Source organism: Sturnira hondurensis, unplaced genomic scaffold (genome assembly GCF_014824575.4).
Source record: "Sturnira hondurensis isolate 20B ecotype Veracruz unplaced genomic scaffold, ASM1482457v3 Scaffold0024990, whole genome shotgun sequence".
Classification (NCBI taxonomy): domain Eukaryota; kingdom Metazoa; phylum Chordata; class Mammalia; order Chiroptera; family Phyllostomidae; genus Sturnira; species Sturnira hondurensis.
In genome coordinates this window covers 709,291-726,107 of record NW_028097621.1, presented here as the reverse complement: position 1 = coordinate 726,107, position 16,817 = coordinate 709,291, and the positions used below count along the sequence as shown (strand labels likewise).

The 16,817-nt window shown below is 41.4% G+C and overlaps 1 long non-coding RNA gene across 1 annotated transcript; it reads right to left on the bottom strand.

Annotated features, from left to right (window-relative positions):
* Positions 1–1,792: 1,792 nt before the first annotated feature.
* Positions 1,793–16,066, bottom strand: LOC118982121 (uncharacterized). Its single transcript, XR_005065489.1, has 3 exons — positions 16,056–16,066; positions 15,318–15,322; positions 1,793–1,878 (listed from the first exon to the last, which is right to left on the bottom strand). It is a non-coding gene; the product is annotated as an uncharacterized LOC118982121 (long non-coding RNA).
* Between the last annotated feature and the right edge of the window lie 751 nt (positions 16,067–16,817).

Sequence of the window (16,817 nt, the reverse complement as noted above, 5' to 3'; positions counted from 1 at the left end):
CATTCCAGTGCAGATAAACCAGGTGAAGGAGCAAGCAGTGAGATGGACCCCGCAGGCCCCAGTGGCTTGCAGGAAGCAGCAGAGGGGACTGACGTTGCCCTTCTTTGACCCCGCCCCCATATACAGCATCACAACCCAGTGACTGGGTCGCCCTGCCCTGGTGAACACCTAAGGCTCCACCCCTCATACATAACAGGCACCAACAGACCCAAACGTGGCCAAGAACTCAAAGCCCCAGAGCCAGTGACTCTAAGCAACCAAGAAATAGCCAACCTCTCAGATGCACAGTTCAAAACACTGGTTATCAGGATGCTCACAGAACTGGTTGATTGTAGTCACAAATCAGAGGAGCATATGAAGGCTAAACTAATTGAAATGAAGGGAGATGCAGAGGAAACCATTAGTGATGGAAAGGAAACTGGGCCTCAGATCAAGGGAGTGGACCAGAAGGAAGAAAAAAATGACCAAACAAAAATACGAAGAAACAAGACTTCAAAAAAATGAAGAGAGGTTTAGGAACCTCCAGGACACCTTGAAACGTTCCAACATCCGAATTATAGGGGTACCAGAAGGGGAAGAGGAACAGCCACAACTGGAAAACTTATTTGAACAAATAATAAAGGAGAACTTCCCCAGTCTGGCAAAGGAAATCGACTTTCAGGAAATCCAGGAAGCTCAGAGAGTGCCAAAGAAGTTGGACCCAAGAAGGAACACACCAAGGCACATCATAATTACATTAGCCAAGACTAAAATGAAGGAGAGAATCCTAGAAGCATCGAGATAAGGGGACAGTCACCTACAAAGGAGTTCCCATCAGACTGTCAGCTGATTTCTCAAAAGATACCTCACAGGCAAGAAGGGGCTGGAAAGAAGTATTCCAAGTTATGAAATCCACAGACCTACATCCAAGATTGCTTTATCCAGCAAAAGCTTCCATTTAGAATGGAAGGACAGATAAAGTGCTTCTCAGATAAGGTCAAAGTCAAGGAGTTCAGCATCACCAAGCCCTTATATGAAATGTTAAAGGGACTTATCTAAGAAAAAGAAGATAAAAAATATGAACAGTGAAAGGACAGCAAACTCACAGTTGTTAACCACCACACCTAAAACAAAAGCAAACTAAGAGGACAGCTAGATCAGGAGTGGAAACAGAAATGGAGATCACATGGAGGGTTAGCAACGGGAGTGGGAGGAAGAGAAGCGGGGAGAAGGTACAGAAAATAAGTAGCATAGATGGTAGGTAGAAAATAGACGGTGAGGGCAAGAATAGTATGGGAAATACAGAATCTAAAGAACTTGAGACGTGGACATAAACTAAGGGAGTCGGGTGGGGGAGGGATGTCCAGGTGGAGGGGAATGAAGGGGGGGAAATAGGACAATTGTAATGGCATAATCAATAAAATCTTTATTCTTAAAAATACTGTTACTTGTTTGGCCTCCTTTCATTTTCCAAAAGGAACTTTATTTTTACACTTGGTAAGCATCCATATATGCCAACTTCAATACTTAAATATGCTGAGAGGATTACAGGCCATTTTATCTTAACAGAGATCCATCACAAATAGAAATACTAGAACATGAATAGTAGATTACAAGGAAGAGGGGCTATGTTGTATCCCCATCTGTTCTCTAAGGCTTAGTGCTGTGCCTGTGGTGTACAATACTTTTTGTTAGGTGAATGAAAGAACAGTTTTCACTAGTGAGTGAAGTTAACTGGAATAGTACTAAATAGTAATGCCAGGCTACAGTAATTTAGATTTTGTCCCATAGACAGTGAAAAGCCATTAAAACCGAATGGTGGTGCATCATGTACAAATTAACATTTTAAATTTCTCTTTACTATATGGATCAGAGACAGAGACTGTAAGAGTCAGTGGACTATTTATTAGGCAACAGCTCACTGCCAGGCCCTGAGGTTGATGTGAGAGATAAAGATGAGTAAGACAGCCCGAGCTCAAGGGACTTAACAGTTAGGAGACTTTTGGAATGTGGTAAGTGTGAGATGATGACCTGGAGAACACTTGGAGAGAAAGGAACAAATGTGGAAAAGGACTAGTAGTACTTACTAATTGTATAGGGAAAGAGATAAAAGGAGGAACCAAGGTTTTGACTAAATTATGAACAGAAATACCGTCTCTTGAGTATTGGTTTGAGGGAGGAAATAGTAAGGTATTCAGGAGCTTGAAGTCAGGTTGTCAGTGGAAATGTTTGAAATTTAGGAAAGTATTTAGAGATGAAGAATTTGATTTGTGGGTCAGCTGCAAGGAAGTGCAGGTTTAAATTATGAGGGTGGAGAGAACTTGTGAGAGAAAGTGAAAGATGGAAGGTGGGGATGAGTCTTGTGGAATGCCCATGTGTATGAGACAGAATGTGGAAATAAGAGGCATAGAAGGAGAGAAGAATGACCAGAAAGGTAGAAAAGACATGGGAACACAGTCACAGAAGTCAGTGAAGATGGGAGTTGATAGAGGGAGAATGCAAGTGCTGAATGCTGTAGCTCGGCCAGAGAAGACACAATAGGAAGCTAGAAAGGAAAATACAACCTGGACTGAAGTAGGAAATTTGGATGAACTGCTAACCACCAGAGGGGATGAAACCATTTGTTAAAAGGCTCAGCCAGGTTTCTATTTCAGGTGTGATTTAAATCTGATTTTCTTAAAAAGTAACATACTACTTAGAAGTTCATAAAGAATAATAGCAGTTTGCTGTTACCCTTCTAGACTTATTCCTCAGGGTCAACCATTGTCAATTCTTTGAAGTGTTTCACCATATTTCTAAATACTATGCTCAATTACCACTTCTTGATAGTAATGTTCAGATATTATCTATTGATTTTGAAAGAAGATAAGAATATTTCTCTTAAACCTCTAGCATTCTATGCATCTTTCGGAAATCATGTCTACATAGTATTATGTAAATATTACTTAATACAGAGTCACGTATTCCCTATGATTATTTCCTTTGGTAAAATTTAGTGTTTTCTCTGGAGATAATGATCACCTGTTGTTTTTTAACACAGTTTTCCATATTCTTTTTTCTAAGATTATTTATTTATTTTGTATAGACAGATGGGAAGGGAGGGAGAAAGATGGAGAAAAACACCAATGTGCGGTTGCCTCTCACACACCCCCACTGGGGACCTGGCCCACAACCCAGGCATGTGCCCTGACTTGGAATCGAACCAGCAACTCTTTCATTTGCTGGCCTATGCTCAATCCACTGAGCTACATGAGTAGGGCCTATGTTCTCCACTAGATCTGTCATAGGCCTTTGGAGTGATAGTCAGTTCATTTTTATCCCCAGGAGAGTTTCCTTTGTAGCCCTCTTTCCCTTGTTCTCTTCCAGACTGTGCTCTTTTTGTCACTTTCCATTCTAGAATTACCTTATTCCCTTTCCTCTATTAAATTATTTGTTTCCAGGATCCCATTTTATCCACTCTACTGATTCACTTTCTAGTTTTTCTAAAGCACATTTTCTGGTAGCTTCAAGATCAAATAGAAGACAATTTTTTTTTAAGTCATTGCATGTCTGAGAGTGTCTTTATTCCTTCCTCACACTTAATTGGTGGTTTGATTGGGTGTAGAATTCTAGGTAGAATATAATTTTTAGTTTTGAAGGCCTGCTTCATTATCTAGGCATATAGAAACAGAATCACTCTCTGCTGGGCAACTAACAGGCTGAAGTTCCCTTATATAAGCTGAGCCAAAGTAATAAGAGGAAGAGAGCACAAAATGAAGTAAATATGGAAGATTTGTAGGAGCCTTTTTATATACCCCAAAATTAGTCCTTGTGATAGGAGGTAGAAAAACTTTTCTAGTTTGTCTTTTCTATGGTAGTTTCTGTTTTGCAGAAATTTTTTAATCTAATTAAAATGATCAATCCGTTCTTTTATTGTGATGGCTTTCAGGTTTCATGACATGCTGTGACAAGCTTTCTCTATGCCAAAACTGAAAAAATTCTCATTTTTCCCCCCCAGTATTTTCACATCTTCATTTTTTACATTAAAATTTGGGGTCTTGATGGAATTTATATTTATATTGGAAAGTATGCGGTACAGACCAAACTTACTTTTTTTCAGGCTAATCATCAGTGATTCTAATACCCTTATTTGAGTAAAACTTCTTTTCATCATTGACTTTAAATTGAAATGCTTTGTATATACATCCGAATATGCATGCCTGTTTCCTTACATTCATTCTGTTTGTATGTGTTCATGACAAATGTTAGTAAATTTATATTTTAATTCTTAGCAAATAATTTCTAGATTTGTTAATATTTTATTTTAAAATATTAAGTTTTTGTGGATTTAGAATGTTTGCCACCCCAAAATGTGTCACTTTGATTGATTGTTGAGTATTGTGTATTGAGTATTGATTGATTATTTTAGGTTGGCTGGTTAAGTTTAAGAAAAGCAGACCTGGGAGAAGCTCTGAAAAGCAAGAAGTTTCCTTTTGTAAAAGGACGTTTACTTTTGTAAGGGAAATCTCCATTTGTAAAGATGTTTCTTTAACTGGCCTGTTTTCAGTATCTGTGAAGAAGGCTTGGACTTAAATTTCCATAACAATCTAAACCTTGTTTGCTGTGCTTTTCCATAACTAACTCTCATAATGCCAACATCATCTTGTCTAAAGACAAGAAGGTGGTATTAAATGTAATGGCTTCTGCCTTTGGGGGAGTTACTCAGTGCTCCTGGGTTTACTCTATATGTACAGGAGTTGGGCATATTATTACAGGAGTTGGGCATATTATTAAACTTTTTTCTCCTGCTAATCTGTCTTGTGTTAGTTTGATTGTTAGGCTACCAGCCAAAGAACTTTGAATGGTAAGGATGATTTTTCATCCCTGACAATTGTATACAGGGTGGGGCAATAGTAGGTTTACAGTTGCTAGTATGCGAAACATTATTTATTAATTATTGTATTATGTTATACGAACAACTGTAAACCACTTTTGTCCTACCCTGTACATATGTAGATCACAGAGTATGGAGTACAAAGGTACATGGGAAATTGTTTATGTGTTTTCCACAGAGAGGTGTATCGTGAGGGAATTGTGAGAGTCTATTAGTTTTTTATACCATTTTAAGCTGTTTGACTTGCTAAGATCGAACCCAAAAAAGACACTGGTGTTTGGGCTACCTGTCACTACAAAACCCAATAAACAATGACAGTGTTTGACTCTTTATGGGTGCTTTATTCAGATGGCTGGTGATTTGAGAAGATGATGGGTTCATACCCTAACAGACCATCTTGTCTTTTCTTTCCAGACCAATGTTCTTATACCAGGGAATAAACAAGGTGCGGTGAGGGCTTTGAGATTCAGGGAGGATTAGGTGAAAGAAGACCAACATCCCTGTCCTGGGCAGTTAGCTGTTCCCAGGGTCAGTTGGTTGGGGTGGTCGTCTGTCTCACCCTGGAATACAAAGGCTCAGATGTTCTCAGGTGATAATCTTTAGCAGTGCCCCAGGAGGTCAGCTGTTTTCTCAGGAGCCAGGGTGGGCCTTATCTGTAGTTTCTGAAACAAAAGCTTTAACATACACATTACTTCCTAGGCTTATAACTTTTTACGTTAAAGTAAAATTTTCCAACTCTTGAGTTCCCTATCAAGATGAGCCTGTAATACTTGAGTAGAATATATGTGTGTATGTATATGTCTGTAGCTACTTATTGTTTTATCTGTACATGCACACACACATTTAGAAATGTCAAAATGTAGGGTGTTCACTTCTAGAATTGTATGGGGAGTTGAGTGACCAAAGGGACTTTCATCATGTGTTCTATATACTATGTATTTTTTAAAAAAGTTTAAGAACAGACTAGTTAAACTAATCTGAGGTCAAAATTTAAATTGTGTCTAAAGCCCTGGCTAGTGTAGCTCAGTGGATTGAGCACGGGCCTGCAAACCACATGATCGCGGTTCAATTCCCAGTCAGGGCACATGCCTGGGTTGCAGGCCAGTTCCCAGCAGGGGACTCACAAGAGGCAACCATACATTGATATTTCTCTCCTTCTCTTCTTCCCTTCCCCTCTAAAAGATAAATAAATAAAATACTTAAAAAAATTTTTTTTAAATAAATAAAATATGTCTATTTGTAGGATTAATAAAACAATAGAACTAAAATGCTACATGATATGTAAGAAGACCCAAGAAAGCAGTGAGAGAAGTGTCCTAAGGTAATTTCCTTAAAACTGAATTTTGCATAAACTTGTAGGCATTAAAGACTTTCAAAGAGGTATGTGGGCACAATCAATTGAGCTAATTTTCTGATTCTTAATTTACAGTTGTATTTCTTAAAATTGATTTGCTTGAAAAGGCATGTAAATTTACACGAGAAGGCACCTGTGGGAGGAGAATCCTGCTGATTCTCCTTTCCCACCACCTCTTTCCCAGTTGACCTTTCCCATCTTTTTAGAACAGAGGCAAACCTCACTTTTCCTGGCTCTTATCTTTGGAACATTGTCCTGGGGTATAAAAAACTTCAGGGAATCACAGGGATGATTTGAATTATCTGGCCTAATTGAAGGTAAAACAGCCCTTTTGGCACAAGTATCACTTCTCTTTCCCATGTTCCTTAGAGTAAGGCACATTGAAAGAAATAGGGTTCTCAGGGACCCCACTGGAAGTCTGTGGTTGCCTGAGTAGTTCTGTCAGCTGTCCCTCTGCTCCCAGACCCCAGGTCTCCAGTGGGCTTCTTTACCTCAGGACAGAAGTTCTTTTCGGCTCTAAGGTGGGTGTCCTCGTAAAAACACCTTGAATGAGCTCTTAGCTCTTCCCTTGTTCTTTGGTCTTGTTAAAACCCCATCTCTCACTTCTGTCATTGCTCTGCTTTCATTACCGGTATATGTGGTCCTAAAATTACAGAATTATTATTTTTTTAAAGCTTTTATTTATTTATCTTTAGAGAGGAAGGGAAGGAGAGAAGAGAGAAATATCCATGTATGGTTGCCTCTCGTGAGTCCCCTGCTGAGAACTGGCCTGCAACCCAGGCATGTGCCCTGACTGGGAATCGAACTGTGATTGTGTGGTTTGCAGGCCTGCGCTCAATCCACTGAGCTACACCAGCCAGAGCTCAGAATTATTTTTTTAAGCAATCAGTGGTCTTCCTGCCTCTCTCTCCTGCACCTTTGCTATGAATTATTTCCTCTTCTCTCTGCTGATTTCTCCCTTTCCTCTTCCTTTTTGTTGTGTTAGGAATAGACCATGGTGCTAAGAGGGCTGAGAAAAACTATTCTTGCAAATTGTTTTTTTCACCTTGGGGACACAGATTTTTCACTTGATAATTTATAAGGATAAGACTGATAATAGAATAACTAGAAGATTAAAAAGATACTGTGCTCTTAAGTACAAATAAAGGTATTAAGTCTTTTCCTGAGATAAGGTTTTGTTTAGGAGTAGGACATAGAGGGGAGAGAACTATCAAGGGAGGCTTGGGGAGCAGAGAGGAGAAGGGAAGGGGGGCAGCCAAAAAGGTACTGTATGTAGAAGTGATAGGATGGATGGCTGACCTTACTTCTCTACCTATGATCCCCTCACCCATTTCTGTTCTTTTCTGTTCCTCCTTGGTCATTGATGGTTGGGGAGACTGCACTGACTGGTCCTAAATTCTAAGGTTGTACACTCTGGTGGAAAGAGTATTGATCTGAGAATTAGAAGCTGTGGTTTCTAACTTCTGCAAGGCTGGCCAGGCCCTGTGCCAGAGGGGACCCAGCAGAACAGGAAGCCCTCTGATTCTGGAGGAAATACCTGTCATGATTGCCAGCCAGTCCTGGGCTACCTAGGAGCCTGAGGTGTGTCATAAGAAGTGGGGTTGGGGAACATTTTTCATGACCAATCTAGAGTCACTCTCACCCTTATATGACAAGGAATTCCTGGTTTGTAATACACTGTAGTCTTTAAATAGTAAGGTGCTCAGGGGGTCTGAGGTCCTTTTAGGTGGCTGCACCAAAGCCATGTTCATAAATGTCCGGTCAGAGGGACACCAGGAACATCTCCCTATTCCACCAAACTATTCAGCTTTCAAAACAGAGTAAGTCAATTTCAGGAACCTAGAAGATGGAAACCCATGGCAGGAAGTTTTATTCCATTTACCTGTCTCTCACCACCAACCTCATCACCAAACCAATCCAGCCTACAGGATACCTGGCCACCCCAGACATAAACTGCTAAGCCGAGCCTGGTATCTGGTAACCAGGATCCTTATTTGCTGACCCTAAAGAGTAGTCAAATATATGACTTCTGTGTTTCCTAAAGTGGAGATTTGTCAATGCTTGCCTCTGTAGGATACTTAGAAGAGTATTCAGCATTTCTTTATCATCCAGAGGTTATATAGCAATGATTATAATGAACATGAAGAGGTGTTGAAGACAACAAGGGATCTGTGAGGGTGGGGCCACTTAAGCACCAGCAGGCATACATGTGTTCACACTGGGTATTACAAAACTTGAAGTTCTACAAAGACCTCAGGGCCTGAGATTGAACCACAGAGGATTTCTCAGCAGTCATGAAGCATCTATCCACCCTGCAAACAGTTGCTTACATAATTTATTTTTTTAAAGATTTTTTATTTATTTACCTTTAGAGGGAAAGGGAAGGAGAGAAGGAGAGAAATATCAATGTATGGTTGCCTCTTGTGAATTCACTGCTGGGAACTGGCCTTCAACCCAGGCACGTGCCTTGACTGGGAACTGAACTGCGATCGTGTGGTTCGCAGGCCCACACTCAATCCACTGAGCTACATCAGCCAGGGCTACATAATTTCTTTTATTTTTTATTTTTTTAAAATATATTTTATTGATTATACCATTACAGTTGTTCTATTCCACCCCTTCGTTCCCCTCCACCCACACCCTCCATACCCCACCATTCTCCCCCCCTTAGTTTATAACCACGTGTCTCAAGTTCTTTAGATTCTATATTTCCCCCACTATTCTCGCCCTCCCCCTATCTATTTTCTACCTACCATCTATGCTATTTTCTGTGCCTTCTCCCCCCTTCGCCCCCTCCCACCCCCCTGTTTCTAACCCTCCATGTGGTCTTCATTTCTATGGTTCCACTCCTGATCTAGCTGTCCCCTTGGTTTGCTTTTGTTTTAGGTGTGGTTGTTAGTAACTGTGTGTTTGCTGTCCTTTCACTGTTCATATTTTTCATCTTCTTTTTCTTAGATAAGTCCCTTTAGCATTTCATATAATAAGTGCTTGGTGATGATGAACTCCTTGAACTTGACCTTATCTCAGAAGCACTTTATCTGTCCTTCCATTCTAAATGAAACTTTTGCTGGATAAAGCAATCTTGGCTGTAGGTCTTTGGATTTCATGACTTGGAATACTTCTTTCCAGCCCTTTCTTGCCTGTGAGGTCTCTTTTGAGAAATCCACTGACAGTCTGATGGGTACTCCTTTGTAGGTGACTGTCCCCTTATCCCTTGATGCTTCTAGGATTCTCTCCTTCAGTTTGGTCTTGGCTAATGTAATTATGATGTGCCTTGGTGTGTTCCTTCTTGAGTCCAACTTCTTTGGGACTCTCTGAGCTTCCTGGATTTCCTGGAAGTCGATTTCCTTTGCCAGACTGGGGAAGTTCTCCTTTATTATTTGTTCAAATAAGTTTTCCAGTTGTGGCTGTTTCTTTCCCCCTTCTGGTACCCCTATAATCCGGATGTTGGAACGTTTCAAGATGTCCTGGAGGTTCCTAAGCCTCTCCTCATTTTTTTGAATTCTCATTGCTTCATTCCTTTCTGGTGGGATGTTTTGTTCTTCCTTCTGGTCCATTCCATTGATTTGAGTCCCAGTTTCCTTTCCATCACTATTGGTTTCCTGTGCATCTCCCTTCATTTCAATTAGTTTAGCCTTCATATGTTCCTCTAATTTGTGACTGTGTTCCTCTAATTTGTGACTATAATCTACCAGTTCTGTGAGCATCCTGATAAATAGTGTCTTGAATTGTGCTTCTGAGAGGCTGGCAATTTCTTGGTCGCTTAGAGTTATTGGCTCTGGGACTTTGAGTTCTTCTTGCACCATCTTTTGGGCTGTTCATGCCTGTTCCATGGCAGGATCAGAGCCCTAAAGTGTTCACTAGAACAGGGCAACTAAGTTGCTGGGTTGTGATGTTGTATGTGGGGGCAGGGTCAAAGAGGGACTATGGCGTCCTGTCTGCCGCCTGCCACCGCAGCCCTCACCAGTGCCGCAGTTGCTGCCGTCACCGGTCCCACGGGTTTCGTCCCACTGCACGTGAGTATGCCACCGCCGTCAGCCCTCGCCCCCTGGGGCCTGCGTGGTCTGTCTCACTATGTGCGAATGTGCGCCCGTGGTCAGTCTGCCCCACACCCCAACTGGTTCCAGTCTGTTGCGTGCCTGGGTCGGGGTGCCTGTCCTGCCCGACCCTGCTCGCTGCTGGCTCCGCCCCTCTTACCATCCCCGCTGAATGGTTAGATGTAGTCGGACTTCCGTATAATTCAATTTTCTGTCCTTTGGTTGTGTCTTTGTTTCTCCAAACCTTTGTTGTATTCAAACTTGGTTGTGGGAGAAGGCACAGTGTTTCCACCTATGCCTCCATCTTGGCGGAAGTCCTCTGATTCCCCATAATTTATTTTAAATGTTGCCTCTGGTCACTCCTAACTGAACATCATTGTATGTTAGGCACAGTGAGGTTGACATGACTGAGCTGTCAAGGAGAGTACACTTTGTTGAGAGAGTCCCTGTCCCCAGAGATGAGGCAGGATGCTCCAATTGTTTCTCTCCAGAAGTGAGAGAAAGCCTAGAAAGGAGAGAAGGAAGGGAAGAAGAAAGAGGACTGCCTTGTGTGTCAGACACTGTTAGGTACTTTAGTGGACAAAGTTTCATTTGGATTGAGCTTTTAAAGAAGGTAGGATTCTTCCCTGGCTGGTGTAGCTCAGTGGATTGAGCACAGGCTGCAAAACAGAGGGTCACTGGTTTGATTCCCAGTCAGGGCACATGCCTGGGTTTTGGGCCAGGTCCCCAGTGGGGGACACATGAGAGGCAATCACACATTGATCTTTCTCTCCCTCTCTTTCTGCCTCCTTTCCCCTCTCTCTAATAAATAAATAAATAAATAATTTTTAAAAAGAAGGTAGGATTCCAAAAGGCAGGGGTAAGCATTTTTTAGGTATAGGAACAACATGAACCAACAAGGTAACAAGGTATAGGAACATACTGGGCTTGTTTGGAAAGCAGTGAAGTTTCTAAAATGGCTATAATGTAGGCTGCCTCCTGGTGATGATGGGGATGCTTGAGGGGAGCCCCTTGCACACAGCATCCCAAATATTCTGTCAACCTGTGAATGTCTGAAGTACCTGCGTCCAATTACATAATTTAGAAACTAATACATTGTTTTTAAGATTTCACTGGTAAATGCTCAACATTTAAAGAAACTCTGGTTGGATGTTAAATCATATTTTTATCTTCTATAAAATTCTGAGGACTAAGAAATGGAAAGGACTAACATAGCCATCTGGTCCAGACCCTGGCAGGGTGCAGAAGCTTTTATGCTAGTAGTTCTCACACTTGAGAGTATATCAGAATCACTTGTTGACTATTAAAATACTTGGGCCCAGCCACAGAGTTCTGATTTAGTAGGTTTGTAGTGAGGTCTGAGAGTTTGTGTTCCTAGTAGATTTCCTGGTGCTGTTACTAATGTAATGTTCTTTGCAAAGTCTTCTGTGTGAAACATCTTGTACCCTTTGCTTTCCTCTTTCTAGTGGTATGCAGCCTATTACCTACCACCCAAAGCACCCTCCTAATATTCTTTGTTGGACACCACCAGCTGTTTAGAAATTCTTCCTTGTGTTGCCTTCACACTTTTAACTTCCAAGCAGTCATTGGCAATATCATATTAGGAGAAAATCAGGGTTGTTTTATTGTGGAGAAGGGGTGTCAGCTTCAGGGGTTTGAGTATCAAGATGACAAGACAGGACCTGGGAAGAATGCCTTTCTTAGCCTCAATTCTAATTTCCAGTCTGTAGTGAATGGCTCACAAGGAATATTGACCTCAAGTTCTTTTTAAATAGAAGGCAGACAAGAATCTACCCAAGTCACTGTGGTGTCCTAGAGTCTGACCTGTCCCTCCCAGGTGGTAGAAGATACTAGATTCCTTTGTAGCCAGGCCTACTACTGACAGGTGCCCAGACTTGTGGGGGTACTGCCACCTGCTTCGCACACTGGTCTGTTCAGTGATAACTTCAGTTTATTTAGAACACGCCAGCCTGATGGCAGAAATGGCTTCAGTCACAGCTCTATCTGTTCTCTGGGCTGGGGTGCCCCCTCATCACCACCACCAGCCCTCATTGTGTTGTATGAACACAGAGGAACAAAGCTCCTCTTCCCACCTTAAGGCCACACTGTCTTCTGGGCACCAAAGTCACACAGCAGATGGCCCTTTGGCTAAGATCCCACATCATTCTCAGCTTATTGCCTCTAGACAGCCACCAGTGCTGAGTTACTCACTGACTCCTGCTGAACTCTGTCTCTGGCCAAAGGAGTTAGGAAAGGAATCTCCCATACTTTGTGGCATCACTCTCTTTCAGCCTTCCCATAGCACCAGGAATCCCAGGATTTCCTGATGCCTAATCCTTTTTTTTTAAGTGTTCATGTTTAATTCCAGCAAAATTATACCCTGAAACTAGAGCATTCTGAAGGATGGCTGACAAGAGGAAAATAAGACTGAAAACCTCCATATGTACTTGACATACACATGGGTCATGTTCAATATTTGCCAGTAGAGGAAGACTACTTGACTTCATTGTTACCACAAAGAAGATAATTTCTGATCATGTGGATCATGACAAAAAAACAGACATTCTTTCTCCAAGTTGGTGAATAGCTTCCTCCCCTCAAATCTGGCCCCTAAGTGCTCATACACGGTGGTCACTAGCAAGGACACTTTTTAACCTCGTGTAGAGACTAAAACCAAGAGATGAATGCCTAATCCTTTGAATCAGAGATTTAACATTTTCCCTTCAGGAAATTTTCAATAATGTTTAGCAAAAGATCTATTGCTGAGGGTGGACTTGTAGGTACTGCTATAGCTGGCCTGGGGCTGCAATGACAGAGGCTGCTTTCCATCTGAAGGCAGATCAGATGGGACCATCCTCATCTTGACTTGGGCTTCCGAAAAGAAAATGTACCTTCTTCAGTGGATAATGAAAGCAAGCATTTCTTCCCCCTCCCCCTCCTCCACTGGCATGTTAGAATTCTAAGCAATGGGGAATTAGTTTGTTCTCCAAACAAGAATGTCAGGGTGCACTGAAACCATTCTGACAGAGGAAATACTTTGAGGCAGGGGTGTCTTGTAAACCATGCCAGAGACTTGGAACTGCTAGGCTTGATTCTCCTTCATGGGTGCTTCATATCTGGATGAGATGGTCCCCTACCCCTCAAGGGAGGGGTGGAGTCAGGCTAAGGCTGTGGTCTTGAGATCCCTGGCACTTTGTTGTTCTGCTGTTCCCAAGCTTATCCCTCTGGGGGCCCTGAGAAGTTGGCCCTTTAAGACAGGGTCCAAACTCAGATACAGAGAACAAACTGATGGTTGGTAAGTGGGAGGGGGTTAGGGGTTTGGGTGAAAAAGGTGAAGGGATTAAGAAGTATGAATCGATAGTTACAAAACAGTCATGGGATGTAAAGTACAGAATAAGGAATATAGATAATAATATTGTAATAACTATTATAGTGCCAGGTACTAAAACTATTAGGGGAATCACTTAATAAATTATGTAAATGTTTTACCACTATACTGTATACTATACTATATACTATATAGTATGTATGTATATGTATATACTATACTATATATTAAAGCTAATATAAAACAATATTGAATGTCAACTGTAATTTAAAAAAAAAAAAACAGGGTCTAAACTTCCCAAGGACCAGTGATCCTTATTTCTGTGTTTCTCAGAAGAGGCAAGTGGAGACTGTAATCCATATTCCAAGAGTGCCTAGATTTTGATACATGCAGGAAGCTAGGACATGCCTTGTTCTTGCTCTGCACCTCAGTTTTTCTTTTGGTGGAAAGGATTGTGTTTTCTGACACCTCAGCTGGGAAAAGGAAGAGGGAGGGAAAGACAACTAAAATATCCTTCACAGCCATCTTGCAAGTGTTGATAACTCACTACTCTCCAGGGGTTCTCAGGCCTTCCCTGATTTGCCACTTGGTTGTTGAAAAAAACTAGATCAGCAACCATGTATTGCCACAATGGGTGAAGCAACAGAGAAGAGTGACTTTGCTCTTCCTTCCACCCATCACCTTGAACAGTTGTAAAACATTTATCTGAGGTCTGCATATGGATCCTGGCCTAATAAATTTCTCCAAAGGCATGCAGACTACACAGACTGCTTCTTCAGGCCAGAGCAACATGATGAGTAAAAGGGGAGACTGTCATAAACATGGACTCAGAGTAGGAAGAGGGAACCAACGGAGCTTACAATGCCAGGTTCTGAGTAAATTAATGAGCTACTAAAAAGGCAAAGTAATACTGGGCTAATAAATCTAAAGTTAGAGTAAAAATTTGAGGACATCAGAGGTGGATCTCAAGTATGAAGGGTGGTGGATGGAATCTTGTACTGAGCCAGGCAAACTGAGGTAGTACAAAGGCCTTGGTGGTAAAAGTGCAGAGTTTTAGCTGTGGCTCTGCTGTGAACTTGAGTGATTTTGGCTAAGTCACTTCACCTCTCTGGATCTTTTTTTCACAGTCAAAAAAATAAGGATGTACTACTTAACAACAAAAACTTAAACAACCTGATTAAAAAATGGATAAAAGACTTGAATAGACATTTCTCCAAAAAAGATATATAAAAGGTAAATAAGCACGTGAAAAGGTGCTCAACATTAATCATTTTTAGGAAAATGCAAATCAAAGCCATAAGATATCACCTTATACCCATTAGGATGACTGTTATCAAAAAAAACAAAATCATAAATGTTGGTGAGGAGAGAAACTGAAATTTTTGTTCACTGTTAGTAGGAATGTAAAATAGTGCAGCTGCTGTGGAAAACAGTATGGCAGTTCCTCAAAAAATTAAACAAAATTATCACGTGATCCAGCATTTCCACTTCTGGATATATACCCAAAAGAATTGAAAGCAGAGACTTGAACAGATTTTGTACACCATGTTCACAGCAGCATTATTCACAATAACCAAAAGGTGGAAGTAATCCATTCGTTGCCAGATGAATGGATAAATAAAATGTGTTGTACACATACAGTGGAATATTATTCAGCCTTAAAATGGAAGGAAATCTGATATATGCTACAACACAGATGAGCCTTGAAGATATTTGCTGACTGATAGAAGCCAATCACAAAAAGACAAGTACTGTATGATTCCACTTATAAGAGGTATCTAGAAGAGTCAAATTCATAAAGACAGAGATTAGAATGGTGGTTGCTAAAGCCTGGGGGGAGGTGAAAATGAGCAGTTGTTGTTTAATAAATATGGAGTTTTAGTTTGGGAAGATGAAAAGGTCGTAAAGAAAGATGGTGATGATGGTTGCACAACAATATGAATGTACTTAATGCCTCTGAAGTATATAATAAAAAATGGTTAAAATAGTAAATTTTATCACACTAAAAAATAGTATGCCCTGGCTGGTGTGGCTCAGTGGATTGAATGCCAGCCTGTGAACCAAAGGGTGGGAAACCGGTTTGTTTCCCACTCAGAGCACGTGCCAGGGTTGCAGACCAGGTCCCCAGTTGGGGGCATGCAAGAGGCAATCATATATTGATGTTTATCTCCCTCTCTTCCTCCCTCTCTTATCCTCTCTCTATAAATAAATAAATTAAATTTTAAAATATTGAGGAAATGAGATAAAGACTCTTGCCAAAAGTACCAAGGTATGCCATCATAAAGATACTGATTCCTTCTAATTTTGAATATACTGGACAGGGACTTCTGGCCAAGGGGGAGGCATAGGTGGAAACACTGTGCCTCCTCACACAACCAAAATTAGAGACAACAAAGATTTAGAAACAAAAACACACCCAGAACAGACAGAAAATTGAATTGTATGGAAGTTCGACAACCATTCAACCAGACCGGTAACAGGGACAGAGTCAGTGGCTGGGGGAGAGGGATTGTGACAGGAAAAGGCAGTGGCAGCCAGACTTGGGAGCACAGGTGGTGAGGGGCTGACATGGTCACACATTCACATGCAGATAAACTAGGCAAAAATGGGCACCAAGACAGACTGCAAAACCCAGGGCCCCGGCGACAGGAAATCAAGCCTAAAAGCACCGATCAAAAAGGTGCCAGCTTGTAGGAAGTGGCAGAGGGGGCTAAAATTCGAAAGAGAGTGGAACAAGCCCCATTGTTCCTTCTCTGACCCTGCCCCCACATACAGCATCACAACCCAACAACTGGGTTGCCCCGCCCTGGTGAACACCTAAGGCTCTGCCACTCATACGAAACAGGTGCAACCTGACCAAAAATAGCTCAATCAGAACAAATCAGAGCCCCAGATCCAATACTTTTAAGTGACCAAGAGATAGCCAACCTATCAGATTCAACCTATCAGTGTTCAGAACACTGGTCAGCAGGATGCTCACAGAACTGGTTGGTTTTGGTCGCAAATTAGATGAAAAAATGAAGGCTACACTAAGTGAAATGAAGCAAAATGCACAGGGAACCAATAGTGATGGAAAGAAAACTAGGACTCAAATCAATGGGGTGGACCAGAAGGAGGAAAGAACCAAACACAAAAATAATAAACAAGAAATCAAAAAAATGAGGAGAGGCTTAGCCTCCAGGATTTTTAAATGTTCCAACATCCGAATTATAGGGGTAACAGAAGGGTAAGAGGGACAGCCAGGAG